Genomic DNA, 12,012 nt, shown 5'->3' with positions numbered 1-12,012 from the left:
GAGGAGATTTACAAGGATGTTGCCTGGACTGGGAGGCATGCCTTATGAAGTTAGGTTGAGGAAGCTGGGACTCTTTTCCCTGGAGAGACGAAGGTTGAGAGGCGACCTGATAGAAGTTTACAAAATGTTGAGAGGAATAGATAGGGTGGACTCTCAGAGGCTATTTCCCCGGGTTGAAATGGTCGCTACGAGAGGACACAGATTTAAGGTACAGGGAGGGAAGTTCAGAAGTGATGTTAGGGGTAAGTTTTTCACACAGAGGGTGGTGAGTGAATGGAATCGGCTGCCATCAGTGGTGGTGGAGGCGAACTCGCTGGGGTCTTTTAAAAGACTTCTGGATGAGTATATGGGGTTTAATGAGATTCAGGGTTATAGATAGGTCTGTAGGTTGGTAGGTGTTGATGTGATCGGCGCAACTCGTGGGCCGAAGGGCCTGTTTGTGCTGTAGTGTTCTATGTTCTATGTTCTAAATGACTGACCCCTGTCCTGAGATGACTCTCTCCTCTTCTCTTTCCCCCCTCCCCTGTAAGAAGTCTGACAACACCAGGTTTAAGTCCAACCAATTTATGTGTTAGTAAACTCAAGCTTTTGAGGTTTGCCCCTTCATCAGGTGAATGGAGAGTTCTGGCCTCAGACAGAGCATATAAAGCACCGACAGTTTACAGATTACTGATTAGAATGTGAATCTTTACAACTAACCTGCTGTTCAAGTCTTAAAGAGGCCGACAATGTGAGCGGAAAGAGCATTAAGCCCAGGTTAAAGAGATGTGCAATGTCTCCAGACAGGACAGTGAGGTTATGCAAACCCAGGCAAGTCATGGGGGTGAGATAGTGCGGCATGAACCCAAGATCCCGGTTGAGGCTGTCCTCGTGTGCGGAACTTGGCTATCAGTCTCTGCTCAGCGACTCTGCGCTGTTGTCTTGTGAAGGCTGCCTTGGAGAAGGCTTAACCAAAGGTCAGAGACCAAATGCCCATAACGGCTGAAGTGTTCGCAAACAGGAAGGGAACAGTCTTGCATGGTGATTGTCGAGTGATGTTCATTCATCTGTAGTCGTAGCGTCTGCATGGTCTCCCCAATGTACCATGCTTCGGGACATCCTTTCCTGCAGCGTATCAGGTAGACAATGTTGGCCGAGTTGCAAGAGTATTTCCCGTGTACCTGGTGGATGGTATTCTTACATGTGATGTCATCCTTGTCGATGATCCGGCATGTCTTGCAGAGGTTGCTGTGGCAGGGTTGTGTGGTATTGTGGTCACTGTTCTCCTGAAGGCTGGGTAGTTTGTGAACAATGGTCTGCTTGTAACCTGGTGGTGTCAGACTTCTTACTGTGTTTACCCCAGTCCAATGCTGGCATCTCCACATCATGATGACGCCCCCCACCACCCAACAGACTCTTGCCAGCCTGGGGAGGAGGGGGGCACAGCCTCTTCACACTGACCCTGTCAATCCCACCCCCTGAAGAATTGTTCTAATGGGATGAGTTCATTGTTAACCCCAGTGTAGAACATTCTCATTTCACATCAGTTCTTCATTCCTTAAGCTGCTGTCTTTCAGATGAGTGGAGATTTCCTGATCTACAGCACCCACCTGAGCCACAGCCCAGAGTATCGTGGATCTGTTATTGTGAGAACCAATGGAGCTGTCGTTCCCATTGAGTGTCGTTATTTGAGGTGAGAATCCTTCCTCGATTGTCAATAAGATCTCCAGCTGCTAGTGACCTCTGACCTTGTCCTAAAATGGCTCCACTGTCTTTCCAGGAAGGGCAATGTGAGCAGTGACCCCATCAAACCCACCTGGATCCCATTCAGCTCCACCAGGTCTGGAGAAGGGCATCTGTCATTCTCACTGCGCCTGATGAATGGTATGTGATGGGTGGATAGTGAGTGATTTCCTGTCCTCACTCACTGGGAGTTATACCCACTGTCTCCAACCCTTGTCCTCTTGTCCTTCAGGTGACTGGCTTACAGAGCGCACTTCGACTGTCTACTACCTGGGTGAGCTCATTCACATTGAGGCCTCTGTTTCAATGAGCAACCACATGGCCCTGAAGCTCTACATTGACCGCTGTGTAGCTACATTGAGGCCAGGCCAGGACTCCAGGCCCAGTTACAGCATCATTGACTCCAATGGGTAAGGAGCTCTCTGCTTTCTCCAGCTCCTCCCATCTCAATGGCTTCTCTGGATTCACTTCATGTCTCTTTTCCCATCTTTCTTCAGTTGCCTCCTGGACAGCAAAGCTGAGGATTCCTTTTCAACCTTTGTGTTGCCAGGAGAGGAGCGGGAGCTGGACAAGCTCCGCTTTGACCTGGATGCCTTCCGTTTCTTTGGGGATGAGCGTTCCTTGGTAAGTGGAAGCTGATCATTGGGCTCTCCATGTTGGGAGGGAGTCACTCAATAAGCACTTGTGTTGAATGTGTCCCTCAGATTTTCATCACCTGTCACCTGAGAGTTGTTCCAGTGGATCGGAGAGATTCCAGGAACAAAGCTTGTACTTGGCAGAAGATGCAGAATGTGTGAGTTCCCCCTCTCTCCCTCAGGAATGTGTTTGTGTGGAGAAATGATGCACAACCTGGTTGACTGATTTCTCTTGTTTAGCTGGACCCCATTGGAGGAATCGAGCTTTGACATTTGTGCCTGTTGCCATGTGGGGAACTGTGGGACCACAAGGGATTTGGGATTTGGGTCCAGAGGAAGGAGAGATCTTGGAGCTGAAGCTGGTAGGACATTGATCCTCTAGATGTGGGAGCTCCCCGCTTTCCCCTCTCTAACTGGAATGGTTGATATTGCAGAGAGTGAAGCTGGATTGAAGTGGGAGGCTGAGGCCTCACTTGGACCCCTGCTCATTCTGGATACTGATGGGACCAAGCTGGCAACAGCCTCCCTGAATGAGGCTGAGGGAAGGATGGAGGAGAGGTCTCCAGGGGGTGAGTTGGCTGTCTGCTGGTTTCCATTTCCCCCTCAGTGTTAGCTTCACTAACCATTGGTTTCTCATTGCTTTGTAGGTGTGGAGTCTGAGGTGGTCCTGATTGTGAGCCTGACTGTGACAGCTGTTTCTCTGATCTCTGCTTCATTGATCACCTTGTTCCTATACAGGAAACACAAACAAACTCTGTTCAACCAGTCATCAAATGATCAATAAAGCACCGCCTCCTTGTTTCTAGTGTCTGGGAGCTGATTGGTCAATGCATCCTCCATCTTAGTTCAATGGCTCCATGGGACTGATGGCTGGGCTGAGCCAATCCCAGCACAGAACTGGGCCTGCTGAGTGATTGGTTGACTGAGGGTTGAGAGAGAAACACTAACTCTCTGGATTTGATGGGCTGCTGCTGGTTTTCTGTCTGTTTCAGAGCCCAGTGTAGGGGAGGGGGTGTGATCAGGTCTGGGGGTGTCCATGTGGAGCTGAGGGTGCTTCATCTCTCCCCTGGTGATCACACCCTGGAGAGGGGCAGATCACTAAACCAGTTGTCCTCCCTGGCTGCTGAACTCTGTTCACTCAGGGATGCAGAGATGAGGAATTGACCTGGGAGGATGTTCTGCTGATCAAGCTGGCTGAGTCCTATTGGGTAGAACTGCTGGACTGTCTGTGACATGAGGGAGAAAGCGACCTCTCCACATCCTCCCCAATCTCCCTGCCACAGATACATCTGCCCATTACAGCTTTGGTTCAAGTGTCCATCCACAATCCCTTCACATGGCCCATTGCTGGCTGACATTAGCACTCTGCTAAATTGAGATGATTACAAATCTAGCAATTGTTCTGGTGTGGGAGCACTATCTGCATGGCACACAGTGGAAGCAGCCTGCAGGATGACACTAAGCAATCTCCCAAATCAATGGCTCAGGTAAACACCCTGCATTCTGACGATGAAATCAGTCAGATATAAAGCACAAACAGGCCCTTCAGCTCAACTTGCAAATGGGACTAGTTCAGTTCAGGAAACCTGATAGTATCCATGGATCAGTGTTTGTCCCATATCCCTCTAAACCTTCCCCTTCCATATACCTGTCACCTGCCTTTGAAATGTTGTAATTGTCCCCATCTCCTCTGGCAGCTTGTTCTATATACACACCACCCTGTGGAAAAGGTTGCTCCTACCCTGGAGAAAAGACCTTGACTATATATCTTATTTATGTCTCTTGTGATTTTATAAACCTTTAAGGTTCCCCCTAATTCTCCTCAGCCCCCATGTGTCTTTTTCACTGGGCTCTCACAGCCCTACCATGAAGTCAGCAAGGAGAGACAGCAACACTGGTGCCTACCAAAGGCTTGTCCTTAACCCCTTACTATACTCAGGCAGCATGGTGGCAGTGATCTCAATTCCATTCAGTCTCAGTTGACAGTCTGTGTGGAGTTTGCACATTCTCCTACAGGCCAAAGGTGTGCGGTTTGGGTCGGCTGGCCACACTGAATTGCCTCTTAGCCCCCTGACCCTAACAGGGTAAATATGCAAGGTTTTGTGGTTGGGGCCTGAGTTGGATTGGCAGTGCAAGCTTGATGGGCTGAATGTGAGGTAATGCATTTTGGAAGGTCTAAAACAGAGAAGAAATATACAGTAAATGGCAGAAGCCTTCAGAGTATTGATAAACAAAGGGATCTGGGTGTCTAGGTAGACAGGTCACTGAAAGTGGCAATGCAGGTGGAAAAGGTAGTCAAGAAGGCATCCGGCATGCTTGCCTTCATCGGCTGGGGCATTGAGTTTAAAAATTGGCAAGTCATGTTGCAGCTTTATAGAACCTTAGTTTGGCTCAAGTTGGAATACAGTGTTGAATTCTGGTCACCAGACTAACAGAAGGATGTGGAGGCTTTGGAGGGGATATAGGATTTTGCCTGGTATGGAAGGCATTAGCTGTGAGGGGAAGGTGGATAAACTTGGTTTGTTCTCTCTAGAATGACAGAGGTTGATGGGAGACCTAATAGAAGTCTACAAGATTGAGGCATGGTCAGAGTGGATAGTCAGAAGCTTTTTCCCAGGATGGAAGGGTCAGTCACGAGGGGACGAAGGGTTGAGGGGCAAATTTTAAAGGAGATGTACAAGGCAGAATTGATCCCTGTGATACTCCACTGGTGATATCTTTCCATTGTGAAAAGGACCCATTTATTCCAACTGTTTTCTATGTGACAGCCAGTTTTCAATCCATGCTAACACACTCTCTTCAATCACTTGGTCTTTTACTTTTGTGCACCAGCATCTTATGTGGCACCTTGCTGAATGCCTTTTGGAAATCTAAACATACTACATCTGCAGGTTCCCCTTGATCTATTCTCCCTGTTACATCCTCAAAGAATTTCAGCCAATTTGTCAAGCATGATATACCTTTCATAAAAGCATGTTGACTCAGTTTGCTTCTACTCATGTTTGCCAAATGATTCGCTCTTGTCTCTTTGATTATTGACTCCAGCATCTTGCCTATGATAGATGTTCAATAACTAGCCTTGAGCTCCCTGCCTTCTGTCTTTCTCCTTGTTTTGAACAAGGCAGTCACGGTTGTGATTTCCAATTTTCTGGTACCTTCCAGAATATAGCAAGTGATGCAAATTTTTAACCAATGGGCCCACTATTCCTGCACCTGCTTCCATTAAACCCTAGCATGCAGTTCATTGGGTCATAAGAACATAAGAAATAGGAGCAGGAGTAGACCATCTAGCCCTTTGAGCCTGCCCCACCATTCAATAAGATCATGGCTGATCTGAAGTGGGTCAGTTCCACTTTCCTGCTTTCTCCCCATAACTGTTAATTCCGCTGTCCATCAAAAACCTATCTACCCGTGACTTAAATATATTTAGCGAGGTAGCCTCCACCACTTCAACGGGCAGAGAATTCCAGAGATTCACCACCCTTTGAGTGAAGAAGTTCCTCCTCAACTCTGACCTAAACTGCTCCCCCCACCCTTACCTTGAGGCTGTGCCCTCGAGTCCTGCTGTCCTTTCTAAGCGGGAAGAATCTCTCTCCCTCTACCCTATCCATCCCCTTCATTTTCTTATACGTCTCTATAAGATCCCCCCCTCATCCTTCTGAACTCCAACAAGTACAGACCCAGTCTATTTAGTCCTTCTTAATAGTCCAACCCCCTCATGTCCTGTATCAGCCTAGTGAACTTCTGCACTCCGTCCAAGGCCAATATATCCTTCCGCAAGTGCAGCGATCAGAACTGCACACAGTACTCCAGCTGCGGCCTCACCAGTACCCTGTATAGTTGCAGCAAGACCTCCCTACTTTTATATTCTATCCCCCTCGCTATAAAGGCCAGCATCCCATTTGCCTTCTTGATCACCTGCACCTGCAGACTGGGTTTTTGCGATTCATGCACAAGAACCCCCAGGTCCCTCTGCACCGTAACATGCTGCAGCTTTTCGCTTTTAAAATAATAATCCCTCCTACTATTATTTCTGCCAAAGTGGATAACCTCACACTTGCTAATATTATACTCCATCTGCCAGGTCCTCGCCCACTCGCTCAGCCTATCCAGATCCCTCTGCAGACTTTCCACACCCTCCACGCAATTTGCTTTTCCAATCATCTTCATGTCATCAGCAAATTTCTTCACCCTACACTCAGCCCCCTCCTCCAGATCATCGATATAAATGGTAAATAGCTGAGGCCCCAGCACCGATCCCTGTGGCACTCCACTAGTCACCAATCGCCAACCAGAATAGCTCCCATTGATACCAACTCTCTGCTTCCTATTAGACAGCCAATCCTCTATCCACGCTAACACCTTACCCCCAACTCTGTGCACCCTAACCTTCTGTAGCAACTTTTTATGGGTCCTGGCAACCTGTCTGCCTTGAGACCCTTGGGTTTCTCTAATGCTCTATCCCTTGTGATTGGGATTTTTGTAAGGATCTTCCTTGGTGAAGACTGATTTATTCAGCATATCGGCCATTTCATTGTTTGCTATTATCAATTCACCGCCTTGTTCAGTTCAGGTCCCACATTTCCCTTAGCCTGGCCATCTCCTATTTCTGAATCAACTCGAACTGCTTCTCATGCTGCAAGTAAGTTTCCTCTTTCCTCTCTCCTAATGAGCTTTTTTGATTTTAGTTTTAAGTGTTCATCTTAATATTTCTTCAATGTTGAGGTTTCCACTCCTGCCACCCTTTCAGACACTGCACATTCCCACCATCCTATGGGTGATGAAGGTTTTGTCTAAATTCCCTGACCTTCATTGGAAAGGCTTGTGGAAGAGCAAATGTGGCACAAAGCTTTAGAACCCCCTTAGTTAACGATGTGATCCAGAGCTCAGCCTCTTCCTTTCTTTGGTCTCCATTAATTTGTTACTTTACTTGCCACTCACAGTAGAGGGAGCACTGTTCCAGAACTTTCCAGCAGAGCATGGGGCAAGCAAGGATTCTTCTGAAGTTGGTTATACGGAAATCTTTGTTTTAACTGGTGCTTTGGATGGTGGTGGTTGCTGCATGGAAAATTATACATTTAAAAAGGATACAAACACAGAGAGAGGGAGACGTACATCACAGAAATGTAGATTGACAGGGTTTTAGATGGAGGAGCCATCTCTTGCTGATGTGACACTAAACATATCGATGTAAATGAGGAATAACAAGAGAGAATCGGAGAATCCTACAGTGAGGAAGGAGGCCATTTAGCCCATCGAGCCTGCACCAACTACAATCCCTCACCGACCCTATCCCCATAACTCCAGGTGTTCGACCTGGAGTTCAGTTACAAGTGGTGTACCTCAAGGATCTGTTTTGGGGCCACTGCTGTTTGTCATTTATATAAATGACCTAGATGAGGGTGTAGAAGGATGGGTTAGTTAATTTGCTGACGACAAAGTTGGAGGAGTTGTAGACAGTGAGGATGGATGTTACAGTTTGCAGAGGGTCATAGATAAGCTGCAGAGCTGGGCTGAGAGGTGGTAAATGGAGTTTAATGCAGAAAAGTGTGAGGTGATTTACTTTGGTAAGAATAACAGGAGTACAGAATATAGGGCTAATGGAAGGACTCAGTAGTGTTAACGAGCAGGGAGATCTCGGGGTACATGTTCATAGCTCCCTGAAAGTTGGCACCCAGGTTGAGAAGGTTGTTAAGAAGGCGTACAGTGTGTTAGCTTTTATTGATAGAGGGATTGAATTTCGGAGCCGTGAGGTCATGTTACAACTGTACAAAACTCTGGTGCAGCTGCACTTGGAGTATTGCGTACAGTTCTGGTCACCACATTATAGGAAAGATGTGGAGGCATTGGAAAGGGTGCAGAGGAGGTTTACCAGGATGTTGCCTGGTATGGTGGGAAGGTCTTATGAGGAAAGGCTGAGGGACTTGAGGTTATTTTCATTGGAGAGAAGAAGGTTACGAGGTGACATAAGAACATAAGAACATAAGAAATAGGAGCAGGAGTAGGCCAACTAGCCCTTCGAGCCTGCCCCGCCATTCAATAAGATCATGGCTGAGCTGTCGTGGCTCAGTTCCACATTCCCGTCCTCTCCCCATAACCCTTAATCCCCCCACTTATCAAAAACCGATCAACCCGCGTCTTAAAAATATTTAGCGAAGCAGCCTCCACCACTTCAACAGGCAGAGAATTCCAGAGATTCACCACCCTTTGAGTGAAGAAGTTCCTCCTCAACTCCGTTCTAAACCGCCCCCACTTTATCTTGAGGCTGTGCCCCCTAGTCCTACTGTCCTTTCTGAGCGGGAAGAGTCTCTCCACCTCTATCCTATCCATCCCATTCATCATCTTATACGTCTCAATGAGATCTCCCCTCATTCTTCTAAACTCGAACGAGTACAAGCCTAATCTATTCAGCCTTTCCTCATTGCTCAACCCCCTCAACTCCGGCATCAGCCTAGTAAACCTCCTCTGCACTCCCTCCAAGGCTGAAATATCCTTGCGTAAGTACGGTGCCCAAAACTGCACACAGTCCTCCAGCTGCAGCCTCACCGAAACGAGGAATACAAGGTGAACAGAGGATTGGATAGGGTGGACAGTGAGAGCCTCTTTCCTCGGATGGAGATGGCTAACACGAGGGGACATAGCTTGAAATTAAGGGGTGGTAATTATTGGATGGATGTCAGAGGGAGGTTCTTTACTCAGAGGGTAGTAAGGGCGTGGAATGCCCTGCCTGCAGCAGTTGTGGACTCGCCAACTTTAAGGGCGTTCAAATGGTCAGTGGATAGGCATATGGATAACATTGGAATAGTTTAGGTTAGAGGGTCATTAGATTGGTTCCACTGGTCGGCGCAACATCGAGGGCCGAAGGGCCTGTACTGCGCTGGAATGTTCTATGTTCTATAACCCCATGCATTGACCCTCGTCGTCCCCCTGACACTAAGGGGCAATTTACCACGGCCAATCCACCTAACCTGCACATCTTTGGGTTGTGGGAGGAAACCGGAGCACCCAGTGGAAACCCACGCAGACACAGGGAAAATGTGCCAACTCCATACAGACAGTGACCCAAGGCCTGAATTGAACCCGGGTCCCTGGCGCTCTGAGGCTGCAGGGCTAACCACTGTGCCACTGTGCTGACACTGAGGTGGCCATTCAATCTCCCCACTTCCACAGAACATAGAACATTACAGCACAGTACAGGCCCTTCGGCCCACGATGTTGCACCGACCTGTGAAACCAATCTAAAGCCCATCTAACCTACACTATTCCAATATCATCCATATGTTCATCCAATGGCCATTTAAGTGCCCCTAATGTTGGCAAGTCCACTACTATTGCAGGCAGGGCATTCCACTCCCTTATTACTCTCTGAGTAAAGAACCTACCTATGACATCTGTCCTATATCTATCACCCCTCCATTTAAAGCTATGACCCCTCATGCTGGCCATCTCCATCTGAGGAAAAAGACTCACACTGTCCACCCTATCTAATCCTCTGCTCATCTTTTATGCCTCTATTAACCTTCTTCTCTCTAACAAAAACAACCTCAAGTCAATCAGCCTTTCCTCATAAGACCTTCCCACCATACCAGGCAACATCCTTGTAAATCTGCTCTGCACTCTTTCCAATGCTTCCATATCCTTTCTATAATGTGACGACCTGAAGTGTGGGATACTCCAAGTGCGGCTGCACCAGAGTTTCGTACAGCTGCAACATGACCTCACGGCTCCGAAACTCAATCCCTCTACCAATAAAAGCTAACACACCGTATGCCTTCTTAACAACCCTATCAACCTGGGTGCCAACTTTCAGGGATCTATGCACATGGACACCGAGATCTCTCTATTCATCCACACTGCCAAGTATCTTACCATTAGCCCAGTACTCTGTATTCCTGTTGCTCCTTCCAAAGTGAATCATTTCACAGTTTTCCGCAGTGATGAGAACGGTGATGAATGCTGATGAGTAGTGTGTGCGCATTCACATGACCAAACCTCCAAACAGTGGCCTGGCTTTAAGGAAATCTATTGGTCGTCTCATGCTTCAGAAATGAGCCAGACGCTCACAGAGAAGCTGCTCTCGCTTCCTGCCCATGACCCCTGACCCCGGCTTTCAGAATTTCCACGGCTAAGATCAGAATTATGGCAAAGAATTCCGCTTTCCTTCCCTGTCCCGCTTCTCAAATTGAGGAATTTGGGATTTTTCCCGAATGGTACCCACTGTTGGCAATGAATGCCGGGTGGTACGGTGGCACAATGTTTAGCACTGCTGCCTCACAATGACAGGGACACGGTTTTGATTCCAGCCTTGGTGACTGTGTAGAGTTTACGCGTTCTCCCTGTGTCTGTGTGGGTTTCCCCCGCGTGCTCTGGTTTCATCCCAGATTTGGGGGTAAGGTGCATTGGCCATGCTAAATTACCTCCCAGGGTCAGGGGGACAAGCATGGTAAATACACGGGGTTACAGGTATAGGGTCTGGGTGTGATTGTTATAGGTGCAGGGTCAATGGGCTGAATGGCCTGCTTCTGCACTGCAGGGATTCTATGATTCTATGAATCGATCTGAAATTCCTATCAACTTCCACATTGACAGACCCTCCCAATAATTGTCTGCTGATTATATATAAATGATTTGGAGGAAAATGTAACTGGTTTGTTTGGTAAGTTTGCAGACAGTACAAAGGTTGGTGGATATGTGGATTGCAATGAGGACCATCAGAGGATACAGCAGGATATCGGTCAGTTGGAGACTTGGGCGGAGATGTGGCAGATGGAGTTCAATCCGGACAAATGTGAGGTAATGCATTTTGGAAGGTCTAATACAAATAGGAAATATACAGTAAATGGCAGAACCCTGAAGATTATTGATAGGGATCTGGGTGTACAGGTACACAGGCCACTGAAAGTGGCAATTCAGGTGGAGCATGCTTGCCTTCATCAGCTGTGGCACTGAGTTTAAAAATTGGCAAGTCATGTTGCAGCTTTCTGGAATCTTAGTGAGGCCACACTTGAAATATAGTGTTCAATTCTGGTCACCACACTACCAGAAGGATGTGGAAGCTTTGGAGAGGGTGCAGAAAAGATTGACCAGGATGGTACCAATGGCATCAAACACCCAGACTGTTCAGCATGATGTTTACTGCCATGCTGAATGATGTATTCCAGGACAGTGTTGCTGGGATCAGCCTCAAGTACAGAGTGGATGGGAAACTCTTCAACCTGAGGAGACTTCAAGCTATTTCTAAAGTGAAGGAGACTGTTCTGAGAGACATCCTCTTTGTCGATGAAGTTGAAGAAAGTTTGTTTGTTCCCACAGGAATGACGGAGGTTCAGGGGTGACCTGATAGAAGTCGACACTGTCAGCCGACAAGGCCTGTGGAGGAACATGTCAATGTTCGGCTGCCCCCCCCGATTCATTCAGATGGAATGCCAGTTCCATGATGGTACGATGGCCAGAGCACTGGACGGCAGAGAAAATATCCTCATCAGATATTCAACTGAGCCCGAGAGAGAGAACAGCCAATGAACAGAGCAGAAGGATTTGGAGAATGAGTGAAATACAGAAGATGTGACTATTTTCAATCCGTGAAATCTCTCTAATCCAGGCCAATCATCAGTCCTGGGGGAAGAAGTGGGTAGCACGATGACACAGTGGTTAG

The sequence above is a fragment of the Carcharhinus amblyrhynchos genome, chromosome 33, assembly GCF_965287045.1.
Source record: "Carcharhinus amblyrhynchos chromosome 33, sCarAmb.v2.hapA, whole genome shotgun sequence".
In the NCBI taxonomy this organism is placed as follows: Eukaryota; Metazoa; Chordata; class Chondrichthyes; order Carcharhiniformes; family Carcharhinidae; genus Carcharhinus; species Carcharhinus amblyrhynchos.
The sequence above is the reverse complement of the archived record's forward strand: the minus strand, read 5'-3'. Positions refer to the sequence as shown.